The sequence below is a fragment of the Scyliorhinus torazame genome, chromosome 14 (genome assembly GCF_047496885.1).
Source record: "Scyliorhinus torazame isolate Kashiwa2021f chromosome 14, sScyTor2.1, whole genome shotgun sequence".
Classification (NCBI taxonomy): domain Eukaryota; kingdom Metazoa; phylum Chordata; class Chondrichthyes; order Carcharhiniformes; family Scyliorhinidae; genus Scyliorhinus; species Scyliorhinus torazame.
Genome location: NC_092720.1, coordinates 111,027,355 through 111,044,856, shown reverse-complemented (window position 1 = coordinate 111,044,856; position 17,502 = coordinate 111,027,355). Strand labels below are relative to the sequence as shown.

The 17,502-nt window shown below is 49.2% G+C and overlaps 1 long non-coding RNA gene across 1 annotated transcript in view; it reads right to left on the bottom strand.

Moving 5' to 3' along the window:
* LOC140389962 (uncharacterized) overlaps window positions 1-15,163 on the bottom strand; it is a 53,853-nt gene extending 38,690 nt beyond the window's left edge. Inside the window, exon 1 of the long non-coding RNA XR_011934516.1 lies at window positions 15,009-15,163. This is a non-coding gene — a long non-coding RNA (uncharacterized lncRNA). The remainder of the gene's footprint in view (window positions 1-15,008) is intronic.
* Between the last annotated feature and the right edge of the window lie 2,339 nt (window positions 15,164-17,502).

Here is a 17,502-nt window from a genome sequence, read left to right as displayed (position 1 = left end):
CCCTCTGGCCCTAGATTCTCCCACAAGAGGAAACGCCCTCTCAACATCTACCCTGTCAAGCCCATTGAGAATCCTATGGGGAGAATCGTACGAATAAGTGGCAAAGCGTCAGCCCCGGCGTAGTTAACGCTGTCACTCTAGCAAGGTGGGGCCAGCAACCAGCTTCAAACAGTTCGGGGTGCCATCTTTAAAGGGTGCCCTGACCAGCACTGCAGCCGAATGGCGCCCAAGCCATCTTGGAGGTCTCGTGTCTGTCCCTGCACCCTGGCCCCTCCAACAGTCATCGCCAGCAGATTTCCCCCCCCCCCCCTCAAAGCCTGCTCTCTCCCACCACAGATATATACAACCCCCCCCCCCACCAGTCACGCTTCCCCAGGGGCCTGCCTGGCACTGGCTGGCATCTGACAGTGCCACCCTGTGCTGGGGGAAGTGCCAGGGCACTCTTTCCTCTCCCCAGGAGCTATACTTACTTCTGCAGAGGGATTCCCTTGACTGCCTCACACCTGGCCAGACTTGGTGTAAGATTCTGTGAGGTGAGGGGAATGTCTGGAGAGAGTGCTCGCTCATGACAATGTGACAATGTAATGTATTTAAACAGGGTTCCCAGGTTCCTGCGGCACGATTCTCACTACACTGGAGAGGGGGGGATATTCCAAACTTATGCCGGAGAGAACCACGCGTTTGGATTCTCTCCGGATTTTGAGCCCGCGTCGAGTTTCTCACGGATGGGAAGAGAGGCTCAATATTGCCCTCTATATGTCTCAATAAGGTCACCTCGGATTCTTCTAAACTCCAATGAGTACAGGCCCAACCTACTTAACCACTCCTCATAACAAAATCCCTCCAATATCCGGGATCAACCTAGTCAACCTTCTCTGGACTGCCTCCCATGCCAGCATATCTTTCCTTAGATAAGGAGACCAAAACTGTTCATAGTATTCTGCTGTAGCCCCTGAGTTCAAGCTCCACCCACAGTGCTGTTAGCGAGGAAGTTCCAACATTTAGACCCTGTGACAATAAAGGACTAGCAATATATTTCTAAGTCAGGATGGTGAGTAACTTGGAGGGGAACCTCCAGGTCATCTTCCAAGGTTCTGCATTGAACTATAGGGGGAATCACCGCTAAGCTAAATCCTGTCTTCATACATAGACTTCATTATGGGTATCGAAGAGCATAGGCACATTTCCCCTCCCTAGCCTGAAGCACCGTGGGGCAATTACAATACCTCACTGGTGCCCTAGCCTGAATCAACTAAGTCAAATCTGAGATTTTCTGGTGTGTGTAATTAAGTCTAACACTGAACGGTGCCACAGTCCTCGTGAATTATATTGTTTAATTTCAATCATGGAAGAGATGTTTCCATATTTTTATATTATAAAGTAGTCCTCTGAGGCTCAGTTTATTTGGGTCAGGCTTAACCACATTTCCCAGGTTAATAACCTTTCTGGATCACATTAGCGTGCAATCTAACTCCATGGGCGCGATTCTCCAGCCTTGTTACACTCTCTCAAGTCAAACAAGGCCGGTGAATAGCGGGAGAGGCCAAAAAGGAGGTCCGTGCCAGGAGCCAAACAATTTGCGAAGCAAGTGGCCTGCTCCCACAGGCGAAATCAGGGTCTCACTGTAGCAAGAAACCAATTATCATAACTTAAGCCCTATTTCCATACAATTACCAGGAGCCACCCCTTATCCAACGGCCTTATCTCCCCAGCAAGTGCTCACACTGGAGCCGATTAGTACTCCTTTTGAAAAACATGAACCTGACAGAAGGGCTTCTGTGGGGAGCCGAGGAGGTGAGTAGCTCTCTTTGCTGACAGGCAAAGAGCCCGGGGGCGCAGGACTTGCTGCCCATGTGCTCGGCGGGGGCTGGGGGAAACACAGCTGGGGGTGGGGGACCCTCTGCAGGGGTCGGCCACCATAGGAGGGTGGTGGGAGGCGCTATGGGGGCAACCTCTTGCAGCACCACCATGCCAACCCCTGGATCGTGTGTATCCTTTCCGGGGACAAGCCTTGTCCCTGCCCATCTGCTCCAACGACCACCCATAACCCCCACCAATGGCCGAGGCCTCTGGCCAAGCGGCTGAAGGCTAATAGGGAATTATCAAACGTGGTTAAATGCGTTGGCAGCGGATAGTGCGGGGGGGGGGGGGCGCGGGGTGAAGCATAAGGTCTCGCTGTGTGCAGACGATTTATTGCTTTATATATCAAATCGACTGGAAGGTATTGGGGGATCATTGGCATATTGGAGGAATTTGGCCAGTTCTCTAGGTATACGTTAAACATGGGGAAAAGTGAGGTCTTCCCGATCTATACGAGGGGGCAGGAGGGGAGGATGGGTGAGCTGCCGTTTCAGGTATCTGGGAATCCAGTGGCACGGGGATGGGAGCAGCTACAAAATTTTAGGAAGGTTAATGCACGATCTCGGGGTTTGCGTGGGCAGGTAAAGTCCCATGGGTGAAGAGGTGCTGTTGGAGCGGAGATGTGTGGGGAGGGGAGGACAGGCTGGCCCTGCCAAATTTGATGAACTATTAGGACAGCACGGTAGCATTGTGGATAGCACAATTGCTTCACAGCTCCAGGGTCCCAGGTTCGATTCCGGCTTGGGTCACTGTCTGTGCGGAGTCTGCACATCCTCCCCGTGTGTGCGTGGGTTTCCTCCGGGTGCTCCGGTTTCCTCCCACAGTCCAAAGATGTGCGGGTTAGTTGGATTGGCCATGATAAATTGCCCTTAGTAACCACAATTGCCCTTAATGTTGGGTGGGGTCACTGGGTTATGGGGATAGGGTGGAGGTGTTGACCTTGGGTAGGGTGCTCTTTCCAAGAGCCGGTGCAGACTCGATGGGCCGAATGGCCTCCTTCAGCACTGTAAATTCTATGATAATCTATGATTACTGGGCAGCAAATATAGCCATGGTAAGGAAGTGGATAGTGGGGGAGGGGTCGGTACGGGAGCGGATGGAGGCAACCTCTTGTAAGGACTTAGCTTTGGAACACTGTTGACAGCGCCGCTGCCGTTCTCGCCAGCCAGGTACTCCACAAGTCCGATGGTGGTGGCGGCCCTGAAGATGTGGGGACAATGGCGGAAGCACCTGAGGCTGGAGGGTGCCTCAGTTTGGCAACAGACCTGCGGGAATCATAGGTTCACTCCAGGTGGGCTAGACTTAGGGTGGCGGGGATTGAGTGGTTTTGGGACCTATTCGTTGGGGGCAGCGTTTCGAGCTTGGAGGGTCTGGTAGAAGAATATGAGCTGCCCAGCGGGAATAGGTTCTGGTACTTGCAGGTGAGAAAAGCAGGTGCCATCCTTTCCCAACCTGCCGCCCCCGGGGTTGCAGGACAAGATGGTGTTGAAAACAGGGGTTGGTGAGGGCAGGGTGTCGGAGATCTACAAAGAACTAATGGTTTGGGAGGGAGCCCCGATAGGAGAAGTCTAGCGCAAGTGGGAGGAAAAGCTGGGGAGGGAGCTAGAGGCCGGGCTGTGGCGGAGGCTTTGTGGAGAGTGAACACATCTTCGTGTGCAAAGCTTAGCCTTATTCAATTCAAGGTAGACCACAGGCACATATGACAGTGGGCAGGATGAGTAGGTTTTTGGAGGGGGTGGAGGACGGGTGTAGGTGGTGCGCGGATCATGTCCACATGTTTTGGGCCTGTCTGAAGCTGGAGGGATTCTGGCGGGAGTTCGCTGTTGTTATGTCTGAGGTGTTGAGGGTGAAGGTGGTCCCGAGTCCAGAAGTAGCAATCTTTGGAGTGTCTGAAGATCCGGGAGTCCAGGGGGTGAGTGGCTGATGTGGTGGCCTTTGCCTCCCTGGTAGCCCGGAGATGGATGTTGCTGCAATTGAGGGACTCGAGACCGCCGAAACTGGGAGTGTGGCTGAGTGACCTCGCGGAATTCCTCGGGTTGGAAAAGATAACGTTCGCCTTGAGAGGGACTGTGGAGGGGTTTGCCCACCTGATTAAGGCTTCCCGCCCCTTTGAACGCCTTAGTCTGGATTTCAATGGACCCCTCCCCTCCACCGACCGCAACACATACTTCCTTAATGTGGTGGACGAGTACTCCCGCTTCCCATTCGCCATCCCCTGCCCTGACATGACCGCGGCCACAGTCATTAAAGCCCTGAACACCATATTCACACTGTTCGGTTGCCCCGCATACGGCCACAGCGACAGGGGGTCCTCCTTCAGGAGTGACGAGCTGCGCCAGTTCCTGCTCAGCAACGGTATAGCCTCGAGCAGGACGACCAGCTACAACCCCCGGGGGAACGGGCAAGTAGAGAGGGAGAACGGCACGATCTGGAAGACCGACCTACTGGCCCTACGGTCCAGGGACCTCCCGGTTTCACGGTGGCAGGAGGTCCTCCCGGACGCCCTCCACTCCATCCGGTCACTACTGTGTACTAGCACTAACCAAACGCCTCATGAGCGCCTCCTTGTCTTCCCCAGGAAGTCCTCCTCTAGAACGTCGCTGCCGACCTGGCTGGCGGCCCCAGGACCCATCTTGCTCCGAAAACATGTGCGGGCGCACAAGTCGGACCCGTTGGTCGAAAGGGTTCACCTCCTTTACGCGAACCCGCAGTACGCTTACGTGGAGTACCCCGACGGCCGACAGGACACGGTCTCCCAGCGAGATCTGGCGCCCGCCGGCAACACACACACCCCCCCGACACCAATCACCCCCTTCCTGCCACCGCCGCACCCCGCGACCGCCCCCTTCCCAGGAGGATCGGTCCTCCTCCCAGGCCCGACCAGGAGTGAAGCCCAAGCTGAAACCGTAAGGCTCCCGGAGACGACAACACCGGAACAAGCACCACCACCACCACCGGGGCCGAGGCGATCGACACGGACGACCAGACCGCCCGACCGACTCGTGGCGTCGATCTAACACTACAATATGTGGACGTTTAACGAGAACATTTTGTCTTTTTCTCCTGACGATTACTGTAAATAGTTCGAAACAAAAAAAACCTTGTACATACTGTAATAACATGCAAAAGTTTTCCTCCCAGGACCAGCCTTGTAAAACCTTACCACCATGCGAAGCATCACCCCGCCGGGTTCATTTTTAACAAGGGGTGAATGTGGTAGTATGCATTAGGGGTCATGTGGGACTGTGAAGCCGTGATGTCATTGGCTGACAGATCCCGGGTCCTGGTTGGCCGTTGACCTCTAGCTCCGCCCTGAAGGCGGAGTATAAGAACCAGGAGTCCTCCCCCGCAGGCAGTCTACTACTGAACTGCGGGGGAACAGTCACGCTTAATAAAGCCTCATCGACTTCACTCTATTCGTCTCTCGGAGTCTTTGTGCGCTACAATATACAAATGCCTTAATAAAAACATTTAGTAAAAAAGTAAGCACTTCACACAGCCCAAGTGGATTCTCGTGGGTGGGCGGGCCATGTAGCATGTGGGAGTCATTGCCAACATCCCAATCAGACTTTGTTGCCTGGACACTGTGCCTGAACGCTGCGGGAGGCAACACCACACACGCAGCAGCCAACATCCGAACACCCAGGGAATGGGTCCCAGCTCCGGGGACATGTCCATGGCCGGAGGGTGGATGGGTGCCACAAGGTGGGCGAGATGCCTTGAGAAATGGCCCACGGGTTCAGAGGTCAGCCCGCATTGCAGAAGAACGTGACAGAGGTGTCATGATGGTTGTGCACAATGGTGTTTAACGTGTAATACAATTCCCCACTCTCTCGATGGTGTCACCCCCCCACCCTCCCAACCCCTACCCCCGTCCCCCAGAGTCCTCCGTGACCCTCAATGTGCCTTCCTAGCTCTACCACTACATCTACGTGTCAGGATGCACATCAGAGACGGAGGCAGCCAGCTGCTTACCTCATCCTGTGGCGTTCGTGCCCCTGGCGGGCATCGCCACTCCATGGGCTAGGTCTGGGTTGGCACTCAACACCCCCTCCTCCCACTCGGTGCCCATCGGCCCCTGGGGTTCACCTCGGGACAGAGGGGCAGCTGGTTCAAGCCCCGGCTGCCTTTGCATCGTCTGGCCCTGCCAGCCCTGGCGGCTCCCCATGGTCCGCACAATTGTGTTGACACCCTGGGCGTTGCTCCTCAGTGACTGGGGCATGCTCTGCAGTGCCTCGGCAATGCCCACCTGTAACTGGGACAAGCTCCACAGTGCCTCGGCCAACCCCGTCTGAGAGCGGGACATGTCCCACAGAACATCATCAATGTCAGCCTGGTACCAGGTAACACCCCACAGCGAGGCAGACATACCGCCGAGACCCTCAGCTATTACTGACTGTGTGACGCCTTGGATATCTTCACTAATGGTGCCGACGACGTGCACCAGGCTCTCCACTGTGGTCGCCACCCTAGCAGCGTTGGCCTCAGTGCCTCGCAATTCCTTTTTTTAAATTTAGAGTACTGAATTCATTTTTTCCAATTGAGGGGCAGTTTAGCGTAGCCAATCCACCAACCCTGCACATCTTTGGATTGTGGGGGCGAAACCCACGTAGACACGGGGAGAAAGTGCAAACTCCACATGGAGAGTGACCCAGCGCCGTGATGCAGTAGTGCTAACCACTGCGCCGCTGTGCTGCCCCTGGTGCCAGGCAATCCTGGCAACATCTCCTGCACCCGTTGCCTCTGGGACTCCCCCAAGTGGCTATGGATCTGCTGGAATGATACTGACATCTCCCTCTGAATGTCTTGGCTGCTCCCTATCGTCTCCATCAGCTCCAAGTAACTCTATTCCACAGGCTCAGTATCTGGCTGGGACCCAGCTGGGTCCTGGGATCCAGCAGCCCTCTGACTGCTGTCTTGCCTGGGGGCTCCTGCCTCCATCTGATGTACATCAGCAGCAGTGTGGTGATCACCAGATTGTGCCCCTGAAGCCTGTCCACGAACATTTCCCACCAAGATGCGTGTACCTTCTCTGGTGGAGGGTGGGGATGACAGCTGTGTCAGGACTATTATGGTGGCATCCTTGGAGCTCATCTCTGAGATGGTCTCCTGGGGGCTGGAGAGGGTGCAGCCTGGGATGGGCCGGCGGGAGAATGGACACGTGGTCAATGGGAGGGATGGGTCAGTCAGTAAGGCACGTTTTGACAGGTCCCCTAGGTGGACCCCAGTGGTTCCTCACCTCTGTGGCATCCGCCAGCCTCCGTGTGGGTGACCGATCTGTCCTCGGCCACACAGGTCACCTCCAGGGCCCGCTCCTCGAAGGTGGTGAGGATCCTTAGGCCTGGCACACCACTGCCAGACTGGGCCCTCTCCCAGCGATTGTGGGAGAGCTTTTACTGGGGAGGTACAGAGAGGGCAGTGCTAGACACACGTGTGGTTCACAGTGGTAGGAGGGAGTGGTGTGAAGAGAGTGTTGGGAGGCGGTTGATGGGGGAGGGGGTGGAGGCAGGGTTGCTGGTGGCATGGGGAATTGAGGGGTGGATGCTTCCGTGGGGGCGGACAGGTCTCGGGTGCGGGGGCGCCGTTGGTGTCGACTCACCCTTTTTCAGCACTGGAGGCCAGTCCTTCTGATCACACTCCCAGCACTCACAGCCACCGCCACCTCATCCCAGGCAGCACTGGCTGCCCTGTGGCAGACCCTGGGGGGGGGAACAGGACACCCCTCCTGGCCTGCACGGAGTGTAGGAGCATCCCACAGTCAGTGTCCCCGAATCATGGGTTTGTCCCCTTGGCACCATTGTGGCGAGTTGACTGGGGTTGGCTGAGCAAGTGCAGCTTAAGTACTGTTTGACCTTGTTAGCAGGAGAGGAGGCTGGCAAGCGCGGTGCCGGTAAAATCGGCTGGCGAGCCTTCATTTGCGACAAGAAGCCCGTGGGGCCTCGTTAAATGGATTAATTAACATTGAATTGCGTTGCCAGTCTCGCTGGGCTGAGCACTGGGTAACTCACGGGAATTCCCGCTTGCTACAACACTTCGATATCTTTCCAGAGAATTGCTCCCCATGTTATTGCATACAGTCTGAAATCAAAGAGAATTTAATTCAGGCCATCAAAGCTTCATTCAACAATTATGTTAATTCTATCACTGGGCTGGCGTGACCTTTCTCATTTTTCACTTTACACCTGAGTTATAGATAAATTTTGATACCAAGGCCGATGAGCTATTAGGCCAGACAGCAAAAGCTTAGTCGAAGAGCTAGGTTCTAAGGAGCATCTTAAGAAGGAACGTTAGAGAGGTGGAGAAGTTTAGGGAGGGAATTTCAGTGCGTTGGATCTATGGGCAGCTGTCGGCATGACAGCCAATGGTGCAGGAACTAAAACTGGAAATGTTCCAGAGATCATAATTGGCAGAGCGCAGAGGTCTAGGAGGGTTGTAGGGTTGGAGTAGATTACAGAGATAGGAAGGGATGAGGCCTTTGAAGGATTTGAAAACAAGGTTGAGAATTTTAAAATCGAGCCAGTGTTGGACCAGATTCCAATGTGAATCAGTGAGCACAGGAAAAAAATGGGTGAGTGAGTTGGGGGCATCAGCAGCAAGGTTTTGAAGGACCTCAGGTTTGCAGAGTATGAAACATTGGAGTGTACTTGAATAATCAAGCCTACGGTAACAAAAGCATGGATGAAGGTTCCAACAGTGACGAGGCTGAGGCAAAGGTGCAATCGAAGGTAGAAATGGAGGTCTTGGAGAACGGCATGAATATTAGGTGGGAATCAAGCTGAAGTGAGCGACACAGGCAGAAAATCCACAAGAATCGGAAAACACGATTCTCGCCAGCAACATTGCGCCTCCAAAGCTTCACGCCCACAAAGGGCAGGAATCTTATTTAAATGCCGTTTAATATCCTTACTGGTCCGCCAGCCACATGATGCCCTTACTGAATCTGCATGACGTCACATCGTGAGGTTTACAACTGAAAAAGGTTAATCACTCTAGGGGATCCCCCGGTGGTGCAAGTATAGCCCCCAGGAAAACGAGGGGCATGCCTGGACAATGCCAGTGCCAACCTGTGCTGGGGGCAGTGACAAGGCTGGACACTCTGGGGAGGATTGGGGGGCCGGGTTCGTGTTTTTTTTTGCTGGGGGGAAACAATGCCCAATGCTGATGCTTGAGGTGGGGGAGGTGGTGAGCTCCCATGTTGATTGTGGTCGGGTGGGGTGCGGTGGCGAGAGAACCCCAGTGCTGATGGGGATGCTGATGGTGGTTGTGGGGGGCGGGGGCTAGGGGAGGCAGAGGGGAAGGAGAACCCCGATGGTGGTGGCAGGGGAACCTGAGATGCTTATGGGGTGCCCCCTGTGTCAATGGGGGTTGTGTCTTGGAGGGGGTTTCTTTCTGTGCTGGTTATGGCACCATTTTAAAGGGCACCCCAATCTCTGTGGAGCCGGCCGATGAGAATGAAACCAGGTGAGTGCAGTCCGACCCAACAGAATGAAGGTGAAGAGTGGATGGAGCAGCATTTGATGGCCAACTGGATCAATGGCTTGCAGACAGTTTAAAGAGGATGAGGAGGGATTGTTTACTTTATTTGTCACAGTCACATAGGATGTAATTTGTTCTTTGGAAAAAAACATTTTGGTAAAATAGGTGGTTACATAGCTAGAAAGGGAAGTTGAACGGTCAAAGGGAAGTTGAATGGTCAATAGCTAAGTGCACTGTTTTTCAAACATATTTTCCCGGGACTTACTTTTACCAACTGGTCAACCTTCGCAGCCCACGACACCCGAACTTCGCGACACACCATTTTTGCTTACCATTAATGCAACAGGTGAGCCTGCTTGGTCCTCACAATCTCACTTGCTTTGTCATTCAATGTTACATTTCTGCTAAGGACATCAGCTGATGAGTTAAGTTCTTGCTGCATCCATTGAGAAAAAACAAGAGGTTTGCCCTCGAACCCGCCATGCTTAATCTTCAAATGCCTTTGAAGCTTTGAGGGTTTTAAACTTTCATATGCCAGTACTTCCCTGCACATAACACACATTGGCTTTCTCCCAATTACGTCGTAAAGTTGGGTTCCAAGAGTTGTACCAAAGCTCCTTGTACAGCAATAACATGTGCTGCCACTCCATTGCCATCCTTTAAAAGCTGCCGAGGCCACAACTCCACTCCTGTCTGCTTATAATAAAATGCGGGAGGGCCCTAAAAATTGGGTTTGATTGCCCCCTGAAGAAACTCAAGAGCCTCTTAATAGCACATTTTGGAAAGGCACGTGGTGTCCCCACATGGTTTGATGTCTGTCAGCTAATGCCACACCCTCCCTACCTTATGCCATCTCACAAAACTTCAAGACGCCACTTCCATTGCCATCCATTTATGCATCATCAATGTTTTATGGCTTCACTATGCGATTTCACTTACTTTAAACATCAATCCGCATCTACCACTATTAAATATAAATTAGCAAATCTATACATCTTGAAACATTGATTTAAATTTATGTTTAACATGCTACAGATCGGGGCAGAGTTGAATAGGGATTGGATTCTGATGGTATTTTGCACTGACAATGTTCTGCATTGTTAGTTGTAAATAGTGCGAGCCCTTCTCACAGGCAATTCAGATTTCTCTTAGTTTCTCTAAATGCAGCACAGTGGTTTACAGTACCAAATGTAGGACAAAGTCCAAAATAGAAGTGGGATAAGAACCTGTGATTCAAATCGGTTTACCAAAGAATTATTAAACCACCACTAAAGTTTTGTTTATACTCTGAATTAACAATTTTGATGAGGTACTTTAGCACGGCTATAAAATATTGTATAAAAAAGCTTCAAGTTCACAGAAAATTATTTAACAACCATAAACATTAATCATGAAAGAATTCACTGCTATCATCAACAAGTAAACTGGACTAGATTGGATTGAATCCAAGGTCCATATAAATGAAGATCTTCATATTGAACAGAAACGGAACTCCATTTCTGCAAACTAGTCTGAGGGCCACTTATGGTGACCACTCCCATCCCCTTTATCAATAGCTGTCAACAGACTTCATGCAGATGTGCCTCTGAAGTTCTATTCATGTTTTGTCCAGCTATGAGATTAACAGAACTGGAATTCTCTATCCTTTTCCAAAACAGAGTAGACATTCTAGTAAATGTTCCAATTTGACCAAATTCTCCCAGCACCAATACAATGAGTGGAAGTGTGCAATTAGGCCTAAAGTGCTTGCCCTCATACTGTAGTTCCTAATAGTGGAGTACCAAAGGGGTTCCTGGTGCATGAAACCGATGCTACATTTCCATATCTCCTGGCTGTGTGATACAATTTCTTACAGCATGACAGAAATTTTCTCTTTCAGCAAGGCATCAGTGTAATATTGAAATAATACTAACAGATGGCACGGTGGTTAGCACTGCTGCCTCAGCACCAGGGATCCGGATTTGATTCTGTTGCTCTTTTTAGCCTTAGTTTTATTAGCTCTGATTATGTCACCTTTGCTCACGAGTCGCCAGGTATCTTTCTGATACCGCCACATGGTTCAAGCTTGAGTTATGATTAATAAGTCAAGAGGGATAGGGGAACTGCCGCTGAGGAGGGCGGAGAGGAGTTTTCGGTATCTGGGGATCCAGATAGCCAGAAGTTGGGGGGCCCTACATAAACTGAATTTGACGAGGGTGGTGGAGCAAATGGAGGAGGATTTTAAAAGATGAGACATGCTCCCGCTCTCGCTGGCGGGTAGGGTGCAGTCGGTCAAAATGGTGGTCCTTCCGAGGTTTTTGTTCGTGTTTCAGTGCCTCCCCATCGTGATCACCAAGGGCTTTTTCAAGAGAGTAGGTAGGAGTATTATGGGGTATGTGTGGGCAAATAAGACCCCGAGGGTTAGGAGAGGGTTCTTGGAACGCAACAGGGACCAAGGATGGTTGGCTTTGCCAAACCTAGGGAGCTACTACTGGGCAGCAAACGTGGCGATGATCCGTAAGTGGGTTATGGAGGGAGAGGGGGCGGCATGGAAGAGGATGGAGATGGCGTCCTGTAAAGGAATGAGCCTGGGGGCATTGGTAACGGCACCGCTGCCGCTCTCACCGACAAAATACACCACAAGCCCGGTGGTGGCGGCAACACTAAGGATCTGGGGCCAGTGGAAAAGGCACAGGGGTGCAATGGGAGCATCGGTGTAGTCCCCGATCAAACCACCGGTTTGTCCTGGGGAAGATGGACGGGGGGCTCCAAGGCTGGCATCGGGCGGGGATAAGAAGAATGGGGGACCTGTTCATTGACGGGACATTTGTGAGCCTAGGGGCACTGGAGGAGAAATTTGAGTTACCCCCGGGAAATGCAGTTAGATAGATGCAGGTGAGGGCTTTTGTGAGGCGACAGGTGAGGGAATTTCCGTTGCTCCCGGCACAAGAAGTTCAAGATAGGGTGATCTCGAGGGTATGGGTCAGGGAGGGCAAGGTGTCGGAAATATACCAAGAGATGAAAGAAGAGGGGGAAGCGCTAGTAGAAGAATTGAAAGGTAAATGGGAGGAGGAGCTGGGGGAGGAGATTGAGGAAGGGCTATGGGCTAATGCCCTGGGTAGGGTTAATACCTCCTCCTCGTGTGCCAGGCTCAGTCTTATACAATTTAAGGTGGTTCACAGAGCGCATTTGAAGAGGGCGAGGCTGAGTAGGTTCTTTGGGGTAGAGGGTAGATGTGAAAGATGTTCAGGGAGCCCGGCGAACCATGTCCATATGCTTTGGTCATGCCCGGCATTGAGGGGTTCTGGAGAGGTGTGGCGGGAGTAATATCCCAGGTGGTGAAAGTCCGGGTCAAGCCAAGCTGGGGACTAGCAATATTTGGAGCAGTGGATGAGCCGGGAGTGCAGGAGGTGAAAGAGGCCGGAATTCTGGCCTTTGCGTCCCTAGTAGCCCGGCGAAGGGTCTTGCTATTGTGGAAGGAGGCGAAGCCCCCTAGCCTGGAGGCCTGGATTAATGACATGGCGGGGTTCATAAAATTGGAGAGAATTAAGTTTGCTTTGAGAGGGTCTGCACAGGGATTTTACAGGCGGTGGCAACCGTTCCTAGAATATCTCGCGGAGCGTTAGAAGAAGGTCGGTCAGCAGCAGCAGCAACCCTGGGGGGGGGGAAACGAGAGATTGTTTGAGGGGATGGACGAGCGGGAGATGGCATGGAGGGTGGGGGGAAACGGTACGTGCGGCCAAGAGCCAGTTTATAAAGCTATGTAAATATACCATCTTGCCATGTATATATCTTGCTCAGGGAGATTTTGCGTTATTTTGTTACGGGGGTGGGGGGGGGGGGGGTTACTGTTTGTAAGGGGAAAAATTGTGTTGTTAAAAAACCTTAATAAAAAATATTTTTTTCCAAAAAAAATGATTAATAAGTCAGCACACCGCTTAGTAAGATTGAAATCAACGGTCATTTATTATGTACAGCAATCAATACTTACACAATAATCCTACTATCTATATCAAAACCTACCACTACTGGGCAATACTTAACTTTAGGAGATGGCCCACCAGGTCAGGGAAACGAATAGTTTATCGAATTGGATCTGGCCTGCGGGATTCAAAAGGCTGATACGGGCCGATGGCTAGGAATCTCTATCGGGTAGCGATCGCTGGAGTCAGACTTACGGTTCTTTGTCGAAGGTTCTTGCGAAGGTTGCGAGCAGGTGAAGAAGGGAGAGAGAGAGCGATCTGAACTTGGCCCCTCACTTTATAGGGCCCAGGGGCTTCCCGCCTCTCGGGGCGGCCCTTGATCCTGAGTCCCAAGTGATTGGACTTGTTCCCAATCACTGGGTTCGATATGCTCCAATAATGGGGCGATTCCTCGATCGGGGGGTGGTCATTCACCTGTCTTTGTTTCGGCCACTGCAGGCGCCGAAAGGTCTGGCCTGGCATTCAATTGTTAATATGTTGCAATTGTTCCTGGGGATAGCCGATTAAACGGCAGATGTCTGTGTTGATGTGCTGCTAATAATCTTGGGTATCGATCTGGGCCGACTTCCCCAGATCCGAATACGCTATTCTGTCTGCAGCTGTCCGTTTGTGTCCTGTTGGCTGCTTTTCCCATCAGCCTTTTCGGTTAGCCATTTTAAATCGGGTTTTGGCCAAATTAATAGGGAATCAGCCATTTTAGGTGGCTACAATCCCAACTTGTGTGGAGATTACACATTCTCCCCGTGTTTGCGTGGGTTTCCCCCGGGTGCTGCTGTTTCCTCCCTCCGTCCAAGGATGTGCAGTTTAGGTGGATTGGCCATGCTAAATTGCCCCTTAGTGTCCAAAAAGTTAGGTGAGATTATGGGGATGAGGTGGGGCCATGGGCCTAGCTGGGGTGCTCTTTCAGAGAGTCGGTGCAGACCCGATGGGCTGAATGGCCTCTTTCTGCACTGTAGTGATTTGATGTTCTTTCATACATTCATATATTAGCAAATCTTCAATACTCATGAAAATAGCTAATGTACTATCTGGCAAAGTGACATTGCCACTTGCATCTTCTTCTTAAACATTCTGGTTTTACAAAATCGTCAGACTTTTCTTGTATTGCAGTAGCAGTTTGGGTCATTTTCTCAACATTTTTGGCCAATTATATGAAGGGAACAAGGTTGAAATAGAAACTTTCTCCATTCCAGCCTTTCAAAACAGCCCAGGGCTGACTGTCACTGAATTTCCTGTTAAGACACAAAATGGGTTCACCCCGTGTACTTCGCCATAGCAACAGGAATGAGATCAGAAGCTCTCTATTATAAATTACAGACATGAATCCAAGCCAATTTTTCTGTGTTACAGCATTTCGGGGCTCCAACATCCTATTGTATGTATTTTAAATAACTATGCATTTCACACTAGATGTAACAATACAACATTGTGTGCAACTCTTTATTCTTCATTAATTTTATCTTTTTACATGTTAGAGTTTCGGTTACTCCAGTTAGGCCTCCAGTGTAATTTCCTTAATGTTTTGGTGATTTTTATGTTATATTTTTAGGGACAGCTAACAGCAGATCAAGTACATATAGGTGTGTGCCTGTATGTGTGCATTCATTAAATTTAAATCTCCCATGAGATATGGTCCTGCAGTTGAAAATTAGTTATTAATCAACAATTATTATCAGAGACAAGTATTTCCTACAAAATTTTGTTACTTACTTGCTGTTTTTTGCAGTAATCCAGTTTTGTGGTAATAAGACTCCTCATTTGCTACATGCTTCAAAATATTGCTGTTGTTTTCATCTACAATATTGAAAGTACAGCTAATGTTAACCATTAATAAAATCCAGTGCACTGCCCCTGCCAGCACTGAGTTGACAGCAGCAGGCTGTTGTCATAGCAACAAGCAAAGCATTAGACAGATCTATCTCTGTTCTTTTCGGATTGGTCAAGCTTCCAGCTATGTAAACAAGAATTATCTGATTACAGGCGTAAACTACTAATAGGTCTCCAGCTCCCCACACATGATACATCCTTCGTGTCAGACACAAACTGCAGAAAGCTTGCCATAAATATTAAAGAACAAGGTTTTTTTCACTATTTTCCGGGTAGTTTTTTTTTAACTGCTTAAAATCCAAACATGTATCCCACTTTGAGTAATCTGTCATTTCGGCAAACAAACATGAGGGACAATCTGGATGCTTTAATAGGAGATTCCACCTAAATGTACTTTAATAGTCTAAATGACCTATTCTCAACCTCTAGTTTTTTTATGCCCATACATCATTCCTGAATTCAATTACACTTGGGCAGAAACATGTTGTATTTGGATGAAAATAGATAATTTTGTGTAATCTTTTTCTTCTCCCGAAGTAAATAGAGGCACACATTTGTTTTTAGCTTCCATTCAATGAAGTGTCACATCAAGTGACCACCACAACACAGATGGACTTGTATTCCAACATTTATGATCTGATCTGGATTCAAACAAGCCCTTGGCATAGAATTAGCAGCGTTTTGTCATTTCTGCAATTTTTTTTACAGGGTGGAAACACTAGCTGATTACAACTCAATTTGTACTATTGAACACTGACAAATTTTAAAATGGAATCAATTTTAAGTACTTTACAACAATATAGGTGAGTATCTGACTGAGTCATACTGAGGTGGATAATTATGTTTCTCACAGAATATCAAGAACATTTATATGAATTTCATAGCCAATTCTATAATAGGAATTTTCTTTTTTTTTTATTGCAAGGCAAAAATATATATTCTTCAAATAATTTTGTTTTGATCTTTACGCCTCTCACCCTGCAAATTATACATTTGTAAAAGTAATGAAAGCCTCTCAGGATTGAGGGGTTGATTGGTTATTTAATGGTTTGTACCTTCAAACAATTACTATTTGTGTAAAAATAAATCCCATTGCACCTGACTCTTGTCAACTGCATTGTAAAGATGTAACCAGCTGGAAGTTTTGCCAGGGAAAGTATTACCATGCTTCACTGGAATTTCCATTAAATTAATTCCCATTTTTCACAAGTTCATGAGAACAAGAGTCACTGGGTTACTGCAATTACTGTTAATCTTTTAAATGTAACTTCAAGTCTTTATAATGTGATCAGCACCTTGAAAATTCCCTAAACAGCGATTACGTTTTAAATTTGCAGGAACAATCCATGCGAGTATTGTTTTACAAGTGTGCCATGGTCCAAATAGGAATATTCCGCTCCATTGCTTGAAACAAAACACAACAAGCTTTTTTAAATTAATTGCTTGCTTCACAGTATGAATACTTATCGTCATCTCCAAGTTCACAATATCCTTGTTATAAAACAACTCAATCCAGTAGTATTAGCATTCTATCTATTCAACAACAAATTTATTAACTATTTATATATATATATATATCACAGAGGTACTATTTCGTAGCACCTCATCAACTCACACTGAAAGGCATGCTGTTGGTAGCCGAGTTGGAGCCTTATATTAATCCTGATGCTAATCTGCGTTTTTAGAGACTGACTGGCAGGAATAGGAGAAGCCTGGGAAGCAATAGCTCTGGTTAATGTGGAGCAAAAAGCAGTTTCATGTTTTGGGTCTGCCTCTGACAATCTCTTGGTATAAAGGAACATAGAAACAGGAATAGGCCTTTCAATTTCTTGAGTGCAGTCCACCGTTCAATTAGATTTCAGCTGATCCGTATAGTAACTTAATTTTCCCACCAGGAGCCACAAAGTGTAAAATTCTTGGAAGGTTTGACAGGGTTAATGCTGAGAGACCATTCCCCTTGGCTGAGGAACCTAGAACTTTTGGTCATTGTTTCAGAATAAGGTGTCAACCATTAAGGAGGGAAATGTGTTGACATTTCTCCACTCAGAGGATTGGGACTCTTTGGAATTCTCTATCCCAGAGGACCATGGCTGCGTAGTAAGTGAATAAATTCAATCCAGGATTGTCCCAGAATCTCCAGGAATTGAAGATCAATCTTCAGCAAACTACTGGGTGCATCATAGAACATAGAACATAGAACAATACAGCGCAGTACAGGCCCTTCGGCCCACGATGTTGCACCGAAACAAAAGTCATCTAACCTACACTATGCCATTATCATCCATATGTTTATCCAATAAACTTTTAAATGCCCTCAATGTTGGCGAGTTCACTACTGTAGCAGGTAGGGCATTCCACGGCCTCACCACTCTTTGCG